Consider the following 12384-nt stretch of genomic DNA (forward strand, 5'->3'; position numbering starts at 1 on the left):
GATTTATCCTTTCTGTATACTGCAAGCTGACTGAAGGCAGAGATTTTATGTCTGGCTCATCTCTGTATTCCCAAGTAGTCTAGAACAAAGCACTTTTATGTTTGTTGAATGAATAAGTGAGGAAATGAATGAAAAGAAACCTAAATCTTCAAATAACACATGACTAAATAAATTTTAAAAATGTTGATTGTAGTTTCCTTCTAGTGTGCTAAGATTTTGGTCTTTATGTATAAAGTTTATGGGACCTTATGAATATGAAAAAAAAGAAAAATATATACTTGGGGATTATAGTGTCAACCAAGTCTGAGAGCAGGTCTGAAAATACAAGGCTTACAAAGTGTACAAACTTCTGTGGGCATGTAAGGGAACCACATTCAGAAACCAGGGCCAAGAGCTGCAGAGAGCCTTCTGGGTAATAACCATTGCAAAGTGGAAAAAAGTAAGTATAGTGGGTTAGGTCGAACAGTAGCATTTTCCTTTATGGCTAAAACTAATAAGAAGAAAGTAGATGACAACATTTTTGTGGGAGGGCAACCTAGATCTACAACAAGCTCTCCTTATAAAACCAGAACCATTCAAAAACTAGATGAAGCCATGTCTAATACTCAGAGATCTTTAATACAAATTTTAACGGGATCAAGAGTTGGGAAAGGCATACTTTTATCACTAGAAACTATGAAATTGAACTGATTTATAAAAGACCATGACTTGTGAGGACTGACAAAGGGAAAGGATCCCCATCCTGGCTGAGGTATATCAAGTGAAACATGTTTGGTCTTCCAATCCCCTTCTTAATTCTGACTCCATATATTTATCCAGCTTGAATCTGTTGTTAATTTAGTTTTCTGACTTGACATCATACTAAAAGGAGAATACACTGACAGTCAATACACATTATGGTCCATTTGGCAGTTCTGTTCCTCACTATAAATTGTTCAATTGGATTTCTGGTTTTAAAAAAAAAATTGAGTTTGGGCAGTGTGAGCAAATTTTCCTAGGGTATTAGTATTTTTCTGGACAAAATATTCCAGATATGATGAGCTTTAAAGCTAAACCCTGAGACAGAGGGAGAAAAATAATCCTTTCCTGATAATTAGCTATTTTCCCTATCTCCCACGTTCTTTTCACAGAAAAGAAACAAAAACAAAAACAAAACTTAACATTGCTAAGAATGCTTGCAGCTTACCTCATTTTCTTTGGCATGCAAGTGTTCTCTTTTTTAATTGGCCTTAAAAAGGGAAGAAAAAGTTGCTCAAAAGTCAGTGACTCAGTTCAGGTAAAAACAATTTCAACTCAGGGTAAAATTTTGATTTTAAATCTTAAATTAAAAAAAGTAAATCTATGAATTAACCAAAAAGCTGATAACTTCAATTAACTTTTAGAAGAGAGTTTTTTGGTTATTTAATATGACTTATTGTGTAAGAATCAGTATCACTTCAAACAAAGTAATATTCAGTGATAAGAGTCTAAAAAAAATAGTACAGATGTCCTATTTTGCCCATAGTTCTTATCTCCTCTCGTCTCTGTATGTATCCCTTCTAAGTTTACTTTAGCAGAAGGATCATATCTTCCCTAGACTAGGATAAATTTATGAGGTGGTACATTAAAGGTTTTTGGTTGTTCTTTAATAGTATGAACAGGTTAGGTGTGATAACTATTGTTATTGTTATTGTGTTCTCCTTACAAACACAGCATATTGTTAATGTTTAGTATTAGGAAGAACTAAATATTTCCTAAGTAATTGGTTTGATTTTATTTTCTTGGATATTCATAATTGGGTCACACACGTCTCTTTTTATATAGTCTGCTGAAAAACCTGGAACTAATCTATAGTGTACTGGTAGCAAGTTTGGAGATCTTTTCATGTTGTTGTTGTTTTTTTTAATTATCTTCTTTCATGGCCTTATTTTTATGTCTTTTCCCAGTTTTTTCTTCATTATTTTGCATCACCTCATACTTATTTTTTTTAAATTTTTTAATGTTTTATTTATTTCTGAGAGATAGAGACACAGTGTGAGCAGGGGAGGGCCAGAAAGAGAGGGAGATACAGAATCTGAAGCAGGCTCCAGGCTCTGAGCTAGCTGTCAGCACAGAGCCCGACGCGGTGCTTGAACCCACAAGCTGTGAGATCATGACTTGAGCCGAAGTTGGACGCTTAACTGACTGAGCCACCCAGGTGCCCCACCTCATACTTATTTATATATTGTTTTAGTATGCAGCATTTTGAATTATTTTCAATCCTTTTTGGAACAATAGTGGAACAAAAAAGTTTTTTTTTTTTTTTTAAAGAGTGAACTACAGGGGCACCTGGGTGGCTTAGTCGGTTAAGCGTCCGACTTTCGCTTAGGTCATGATCTCGCGGTTCGTGGGTTCGAGCCCCGCGTCAGGCTCTGTGCTGACTGCCAGCTTGGAGCCTGGAGCCTGTTTCAGAGTCTGTGACTCCCTCTCTCTCTGACCCTCCCCTGTTCATGCTGTCTCTCTCTCTCTCTCCTAGAAATAAATAAAACATTAAAAAAAAAAAAAGAGTGAACTACTGATAGATGAGTGGATAAAGATGTAGTGGCTAGGGGAAAAAAGATGTAGTGTATGAAAAAAATAAATAAAATAAAAATTTAAGAAAAGAGTGAACTGTGATTTCAATTCCTTTTGTATTACAATTAGTGAATATTAATTGCTTTAGATAAACATTTTTCAACAGTTTCTCATCTATGGAGAGAGAATAACAGAAGATACCAGAGTAGGGGGACCACAAGCTCACCTCATCCTATGGATGCAATTAAGAAATACTCACATCAGTGTAAATAACCCAGAAAATGACCCAAAGATTGGCAAAAAAATTCCACAAAAGGTAGAGAAAAGGCCACATTCAAGAAGTTAGAAAGGGTGAAGATGTGTTTTGGGAGTGAAATGGACTATGGCAATCCATGCTCAGGAGGGAGCTGGTGGCACAGAGAATGTTAAGAAACACACTATCACACTGGGTATGCTGAATGGGGAAGACAAATCCCCCAAACATTTGGCTTTCAAAGCAAGAAGGTGAAAGGGGCCAAATTTCATGAGTTCTTACAACCAGCAGGACTTAAAGCCTAGGACTTTAAAACTCATCAGGGTTAGTTCTGGGAGAGCCTGGAGGGCATTGGGAAGGAGAATTCCCACACTTAAAGAGAGAGCACAACAAACAAAGATAGAGCCTGGAAGCAGAGTTTGAAAAATGTTGGGGCAGATAAGAAGGAGAGTAATTTATTCATCTCAAAATGTGGCCCAGGAAGACAGGATCATGGGATGATGGCTCCAGGAACAAAGGAGCTGGTAGATGACATTTCCTTCCTCTACACCTCAGCATAAACCCTAAAAGAACAAATTCAGTACCAACATTTTCTACCTAACTTGCTTACACCAATCTCTGTTCCTCCATCCTTCAGTAGATCTTCCCTTCCCATTACTTCTGCCTCAATCTAAGTTCTGTAGGTTCCCCTCCCCAGGAAACATGTGCAAAGCCCCAACTTCTCTCGTTATCCATGAATTTTGTGAACTCAGTTCTGTCAACAGTGGCAGTAGCAGGTCTCATTTTGCTAACAGACTGATACACACATTGTTAAAATGTGCTCCACCCAGGCGAGGACAAAACACTGCCCGCAATAGGCAAAGAGAGGTTCTACAGACAAGTGGACTGAAGGAAAAATGACTAGAACTTAACAGGAGAAGACATGCAGCATACATAGGAGACATTTCCTAAGGCACCACATCCTGGGGAACAGGGGACGCTGCACTGCAGGGCACTATATTACCTCTTTTTTTCTTTTTAAATAAAACCATTATCTTCAATGTGAAGGGATGTAGCTGACCTTCTTAACATAGAGAAGCAGAAAAAGAGATTTAGACAAAATGAGGAACAGAAGAATATCACCCAAGTGAAACAACAGGACAAAACCACAGCAAGAGACCTAAGTGAAACAGATATAAATAATATGCATGTTAGAAAATTTGAAGCAGTTACCATAAAGATTCCACTGGGCTTGAGAAAATACTGTAAGACATCAATGAGACCCATAATAAGGAGATAAAAGAAATCAATCACAAATTAAGGACAAAATAAATTAAATTAAAATTACACTTGATGGAATAAATAGCAGGTGAGATGAAGCAAAGGATGAATTAATGACCTGGAAGACAGAGTAATAGAAAGTAATCAAGCTGAAAAAAATGAGAGAAAAATTACACGAAATGAGAAAGGACTAAGGGAACCCAGTGACTCTACCAAACATAATAACATTGGCGTTATAGAGATCCCAGAAGAAGAGGTAGAAGGTTTGAAGAAATAATAGGTGAAAATTTTCCTAATATGGGAAATTCAGGAGGCACAAATATCCCCCCCCCAAATCAAACCAAGAAGGTCCAGAACAAGACACTTAGTAATTAAAATGCAAAAGAAAAAAAACCTAATGATAAAAAATTTAAAACCAGCAAGAGAAGGGCAGACAGTTACATACATTGGGAACCCCGTAAGGCTATGACATATTTTTGTCAGCAGAAGCTTTTCAGGCCAGAAGAGAGTGGCATGATATATTCAAAGTGCTGAAAGGGAAGAATCCACATACAAGAATACTCTATCCAGCAAAGTTATCATTCAGAATAGAAAGAGGGATAAAAAGTTTCTAAAACAAACAAATAAAAATAAAACAAACAAATAAAAATTTAAAAAACTGAAGGAGTTTATGACCAATAAACCATCCCTACAAAAAATAATAAAGAGACTCTAAGTAGAAAGTAAAGATTATAAGTGAAAGCATGAAAAGTAAAAAACACCCAAACAGTAAAAATAAATATTTCTGTGAAAATCAAATTATTTGTAAAATATGACACCATCTAACTAAAACATGGATGTAGAGAGAGGGGTAAAGAATGGGTTCAAACTTAAGCAACCATCAACTTCATATAGACTGCTATAAGAAAAAAAATCCTAAATGGTAACCACCAATCAAAAAAACAGATATGCAAACGAACCAGTTATGCAAAGAATAAAAAGAAAGGAACCCAAGTATACCACTGGAGACAGCCAAAAAATCATGAAAGAGCTAAAGGAAGAAAAAGTCATAGAAAATTAAAAAAAAAAACCCACAAAGTAACAAAATATAAATAAACACATATACATCAATAATTATTTTGAATGTAACATAGGAAATGGTGGCAGAATAGGAGGACCCTAAGTTCACCTTATCTCATTAATACAACTAGATAACTGTCAAATCGTCCTATATACTCTATAAATTGACTTGAATACTGGCAGAACAAACTCAACAACTGAAGGTGGAGAAGAGGCCACATCAAAAATGTTAGAAACTATGGAGACACAGTTTCGGAAAAAAATGCATCCTGCAGTTGGGAAGGAACCACAGTAATGGATAAGGGGAAGAGACAGACTACTACACAGGGAACCACATGGGACAAATGAACCTCCATAGCAATTGGTTTGGAAAGTGAGAAAGCCAGAATTTCAAGAATTCTGGCAATCAGGGGAGCTTAAACCCTGGAAGTTTAAAGGTCAGCAAGCTTGACCTAATAGAGCCCAGTGGGCATTGTGGTGCTCTTGGTGAGAAGGCAGGCAAACAACTTGGAATCAGTGACCTGAAGAAAATCTGGGGCACACATTGGGGAAAGTATTCATTCATCTTGGAGCATGTCCCAGAGAGACAGTGTCCATCGACAGACACCTTTGGGAAAAAAGGAAAGGCCAGTACCATTTCCCTCCCCCACCCCTTATCATAAGCACAGGGCAACATGTGAGAACTACCACAGTGCCCATACTGGGTGCTAACTTGCTTACACCAAGCCCCACCCCTTAGTTCCAGCAGAATTGCTATTCCCAGTCATGCTTGCCTCAGTACCAGCACAGTAAGCCTACTCCCTCAGAAGACCAACATAAACGCCTGCACACATTGCATTTCCTGACGCAGATTTGTAGAGCATTGTTTACAAAAGTGGCAGTGGGGACAGGTTTTATTTCACAGAGAAAACGTTTCTCCGTGAAGAGAAACACACCATATTCAAGCCAAGCACAAAACACTGGTCACAACAGGCAAAGACAGCCTTTGCAGATGACTGGCCTGAAGGATAAAGCAGCCAAGACAAAACAGCAGAGCACAAACAACACATATTGGGGATACTACCAGAAACACCAGGCCCTGAGGAACAGAAAATACTACCTGTCAGGGTACTACAAGACCTCTTATTCATAAGGCATTTACCCTCAAGAACAGAGAGGTAGCTGAATTTCTTAATACACAGAAACAGGCACAGAGACTTACCAAAAAATGAGAATACAGAGAAATTAATCCCAAATGATGAACAAGACAAGGCAATTGTCAGATATCTAAGTGAAACAGATATAAGTGACAAACCTGATAAATAATTTAAAGTGATGATCACAAGGATATTTAGTGGACTTGAGAAAAAGTTGGAAGACATCAGCGAGACACTTAACACAGATAATGAATAACAGCAGAGATAAAGGGCTCAATAAATGAAATGGGAAACACTCTTCAGGGAATGATCAGCAGGATGGAAGAAGCAGAGGAATGAATTTATGACCTAGAAGACAGTGTAATGGAAAGTAATCAAGCTCAACAAAAAAGAGAAAGAGGAATTATGCAACATGAGAATAGACTTAGGGAACTTGGTAACTCTATATACATATACTATTTGTGTTAAAGGGATCTCAGAAGAAAAAGAGAAAAAAATGGAGCAGAAAATTATTTGAAGAAATAATAGCTGAAAACTTTCCTAATCTGGGGAAGGGCACAAATATCCAGATCCTGGAGGAACAAAGTACCCTCATCAAAATCAACAAAACCATATCAATACAAAATATATTGTAATTCAGTTGACAAAATATAATGATAACCAAAAAATAAAGCAGAAAGACAAACAAGCAAAAATGACAGTAACTTAGAAGGGAAAACCCAAATGTCTTACAGGAAATTTTTATAAGAAATTTTCCAAGCCAGAAAGTAATAGTATGATATATTCAAAGAGCTGAATGGAGAAAATATGCAGGCAAGAATACTCTATACACTATCACTCAGAGTAGAAGGAGAGATAAAGAGTTTCCCAAGAAAATAAAAACTAAAGAAGTTCTTGACCACAAACTAGCCCTTCAAGAAATATTAAAGGGGATACTTTCAATGGAAAGACCAAAAGTAGTAGCATAAAGGAAAGAAATAAAAAACAGTGAAAATGGATATTTCTGTCAAAAATTAGTCAAGAAACACAAAATCATAAGATGTAAAATATGACAATATATGCCCTAACATGAGGAGGAGAGAAGTACAAAAAGGTTTCAAACTTCAATGACTATCAACTTCAGAGAAACTGCTATCTGCAGATGATGATTTATACAAAGCTAGTAATAACCATATATTAAAAACTGCAAATAAACAAGCAATGAATAAAGACAAAGGAATCAAAAAAATCACTAAACACAATCAGGAAAACATGATACAGAAAGACAAGAAAGAATCAAAGAAAATTCTCAGAAACAATCACAAAACAAATGATAAAATGAAAATAAATACATATCTATCAATAATTACTTTGAATGCAAATGCAATAAATGTTCAAATCAAAAGATAGGATGACCTAATGGATAAGAAACAAGACTCATCTATACGCTATCTATAAAAGACACATTTTAGACCTAAAGACACCTGCAAATTGAAAGTGAGGGGATGAAGAATCATTTGTCATGCAAATCATTACTAAAAGAAAGCCAGGGTAGCAATGCTTACACAGACAAAATAGATGTTAAAACAAAGACTGTAACAGGAGACAAAGAAGGGCATTATATATTAATAATGGAGACAATCCAGAAAGAGGATATAACAATTGTAAATATTTATGGGTCCAACATAGGAACACTCAAATACATAAAACAGTTCATAACAAACATAAAGGAACTAATAAATAATAATACAATAATAGTAAGAGACTTGAACCCCCTCCCACTTAATTAATGGGCATGTTATCTAAACAAAATAAGGAAACAATGACCTTGAACGACATTTTAGACCAGCTGGATTTAACACATATATTCAGAACATTCCACATTAGAACAGCAGAATACACATTCTTTTCAAAAGTACATGGAACAGTCTCCAGAATAGATTACATTTAGCCCACACAACAAATCTCAAAAAATTAAGGAAGATTAAAGTGACACTATACATCGTTTCTGAATACAATGCTATGAAAATCAAAGTCAACCTCAAAAGTATGGAAAGACTATATATATAAACGTTCAATAACATGATACTAAACAACAAATGGGTCAGTGAGGAAATAAAAGGAAAAACAAAAAATTAAGTTGAAACAAATAAAGCACAATAGTCCAAAACGTCTCTGATGCAGCAAAAGCAGTTCCAATAGGGAAATTTATAAAACAAGCCTACAGCCAAAAGAAAAACAAATCTCAAATAAACAATCTAACCTTACACCTAAAAGAGCTATAAAAAGAAAAATAACAACAACAACAAAAACCCATAAAATGAGCAGATAAAGGACACAATAAAGATTAGAGCAGAAATAAATGATATAGAAACTAAGAAAACAATGAACAGATCAATGAAACCAGGAACTGGCTATTTGAAAATTAATAAAATTATTAAAACTCTAGCCAAGCCTATCAATACAAAAAGAGAAAGAACTCTAATAAATAAAATTGCAAATGAGAGAGGAGAAATAATGACCAATACTACAGAAATACAATTATAAGACTATTATTATGTAAAAGTATGTGCCAATAAATTGGACAATCCAGAAGAAATGGATAAATTCCTAGAAACATATAAACTACCAAAATTTAAACAGGAAGAAATAGAGTATTTGAACAGAATGATAATCAACAAAGAAAGTGAATACGTAATCAAAAAACTCCCAACAAGTAAAAGTTCAGGACCTGATGGCTACACAGGTAAATTCTACCAAACATTTAAGAAAGAATTAATGCCTATTCTTTCAAACTATTCCAAAATAAATAAATAAATAAATGAAAAGGAAAAGAAATTCCAAATTCATTCTATGAGGCCATTATTACCCTGATACCAAAACCAGATAAAGGTACCACAAGAAAAGGGAACTACTGGCCAATATCCATGATGAACATAGATGCAAATATCCTCAAGAAAAAAATGCTGTCAAACCGAATTGAACAATACATCACAAAAATCATTCATCTCGATCTAGTGGGACATATTTAAGGTTACAAAAATTGTTCAATATTAGTAAATCAATTAACATGATACATTGCATCAATAACAAAAATGATAAAAATCACATGATCATTTCAAGAAATGCAGAAAAAAATTGAAAAGGGCCAATATCTATTCATAATAAAACCCTCAACAAAGTAGGTTTAAAGGGAACATACGTAAACACATTAAAGGCCATCTATGAAAAACCCACATATCACACTGTCCTTAATGGGGAAAAACTAAGAGCTTTTCTCCTTAGGTCAAGAACAATAGAAAATTATCCATGCTCACCATTTATGTTCAGCATAGTAGAGGAAGTACTAGCCACAGAAATCAAATAAGAAAAAAAATGGAAGCCATCCAAATCAGTAAGGAAGAGGTGAAACTTTCACTCTTTCTACATGATATATTGTATACGAAAACCCAAAATATTTTACCAAAATACTTCTAGATCTGAAAAACAAATTCAGTACCATCACAAGATACAATATCAATGTACAGAAATCTGCTTATATCTGTACATGAATAATGAACTAGCAGAAAGAGATATTTAAAAAACAAGATGTTTTGGTAAGAATGTCGAGAAAAAGAAACTCCTGTGGACTGTTGGTGGGAATGCAAATTGGTGCAGCCACTGGAAAATAGTATAGAGGTTCCTCAAAAAGTTAATAATAGAACTACCCTCTAACTTAGCAATCGCATTAGGGTATTTATCCCCAAAATACAAAACCACTAATTCAAAGGGATACATAGACCCCTATGTTTATAGCAACAGTATTTACAAAATTTAAATTGTTAAAGCCACCCAAATGTCCATCAATAGATGAAAGGATGAAGATGTAGTATATATACAATAATACATTATTCAGCAAAATAAAGAATAAAATCTTGCCATTTGCAACAAGATGAGGAGAGAGAGAGAGACAGAGACAGAGACAGACAGAGAGAGAGAATAATGCTAAGTAAAATTAGTCTATCTGAAAAATGGAAAATGAGAGAGAAAAAAATCAAGAAACAGTCTTAACTATAGAGAACAAACTGGAGGTTACAAGAAGAGAAATGGGTGGGTGGGTGGTTAAAATAGGAGATAGGGATCAAACAGTACAGTTAGAATGATGAGCACTGAGTAATGTAGAGAATTGTTGAGTCACTATATTTGACACCTGAAACTAATGTGACAAATTATATTAACTATATTGGAATTAAAATAAAACTTTATAAAAAAAAAAAAAAACAGAGGGAATAACTCTGAGACAGTGGCCATCAATGGCCAGCATAGAGAGCCTAGTCTGAATGAAGAGCAAAAAGAAAGAAATGAAAAACCATACTTTCCCATTTCTGATTTTATATTCCAGAGTATTCTTCTGCAGAGTATTCATGCACTTTTTTGGGAATGAATCATACAAGAAGTATTTAAAGAACTACAGTAATGAACAATGTTTTTTTCTCTTTTTTTTTCCTTTTTCTTTTGAATAGTTTATTGTCAAGTTGGTTTCCATATAACACCCAGTGCTCATCCCCACAAGTACCCTCCTCCATGTCCATCACGCCCCTCCCGCTCTCCCCACCCCATCTACCTTCAGTTTGTTCTCAGCATTCAAGAGTCTCTCATGATTTGCCTCCCTCCTTCTCCCTCACTATTTTTCCCCTTCTGCCCCAACATGGTCCTTCGTTAAGTTCCTACTAATCCTCCTGTATGTGCAAACATATGGTAACTGTACTTCACTGCCTGACTTATTTCACTCAGAATAACACCCTTAAGTTCCATCCATGTTGCTACACATGGCCAGATTTCATTGTTTCTCATTGCCATATAGTATTTCATCGTACAGATAAAACACATCGTCTTGATCCATTCATCTGTTGATGGACACTTAGGCTCTTTCCATGTTTTAGCTATTGTGGAGAGTGCTGCTATGAACATTGGGGTCCATGTGCTCCTATGCATCAGCATTTCTGTATCCCTTGGGTAAATTCCTAGCAGTGCTATTGCTGGGTCATAGGGGAGTTCTATTGTTAGTTTCCTGAGGAACCTCCACACTGTTTTCCAGAGGGGCTGTACCAGTTTACATTCCCACCAACAGTGTAGGAGGGTGCCCGTTTCTCCACATCCTCGCCAGCATCTAGAGTCCTCTGATTTGCTCTTTTAGCCACTTTGACTGGCGTGAGGTGGTATCTCAGTGTGGTTTTGATTTGTATTTCCCTGATGACGAGGGATTCTGAGCATCGTTTCATATGTTGGTTGGCCATCTGGATGTCCTCTTTGGATGGATATCTTCTGTCCATTTCTTCACTGGGTGGTTTGTTTTTTGGGTGTGGAGTTTGGTGAGCTCCTTATAGATTTTTGATACTAGCCCTTTATCTGATATGTCATTTGCAACTATTTTTTCCCGTTCCTTCTGTTGTCTATTACTTTTATGGATTGCTTCCCTTGCCGTGCAGAAGCTTTTAATCTTGATGAGGTCCCAATAGTTCATTTTTGCTCTTGATTCCCATGCCTTTGGGGATGTGTCAAGTAAGAAATTTCTGCGGTTGAGGTCAAGGAGGTTGTTTCCGGCTTTCTTCTCTAGGGTTTTGATGGTTTCCTGTCTCACATTCAGGTCCTTTATCCATTTTGAGTTTGCTTTTGTGTATGGTGTAGAAAATGATCTAGTTTCATTCATCTGCATATTGCTGTCCAGTTCTCCCAGCACCAACTGATAAAGAGGCTGTCTGTTTTCCATTGGATATTCTTTCCTGCTTTGTCAAAGATTAGTTGCCTGTATACTTTTGGGTACAATTCTGAGTTCTCTATTCTATTCCATCGGTCAATGTGTCTGTTTTTGAGTCAATACAATACTATCTTGATGATGACAGCTTTGTAGTATAGGCTAAAGTCTGGGATGGTAATACCTCCCGTTTTGATTTTCTTCTTCAATATTACTTTGGCTATTCGGGTCTTTTGTGGTTCCATACAATTTTAGGATAGTTTGGTCTAGTTTTGAGAAGAATGCTCGTGCAATTTTGATTGGGATTGCATTGAATGTGTAGATTGCTTTGGGTAGTAATGACATTTTAACTATATTTATTCTTCCAATCCATCAGCATGGGATGTTTTTCCATTTCTTTGTGTCTTCTTCAATTCCCTTCATAAGTTTTC

Source organism: Hyaena hyaena, unplaced genomic scaffold, assembly GCF_003009895.1.
Source record: "Hyaena hyaena isolate Hyena2069 unplaced genomic scaffold, ASM300989v1 scaffold_2120, whole genome shotgun sequence".
Lineage (NCBI taxonomy): Eukaryota > Metazoa > Chordata > Mammalia > Carnivora > Hyaenidae > Hyaena > Hyaena hyaena.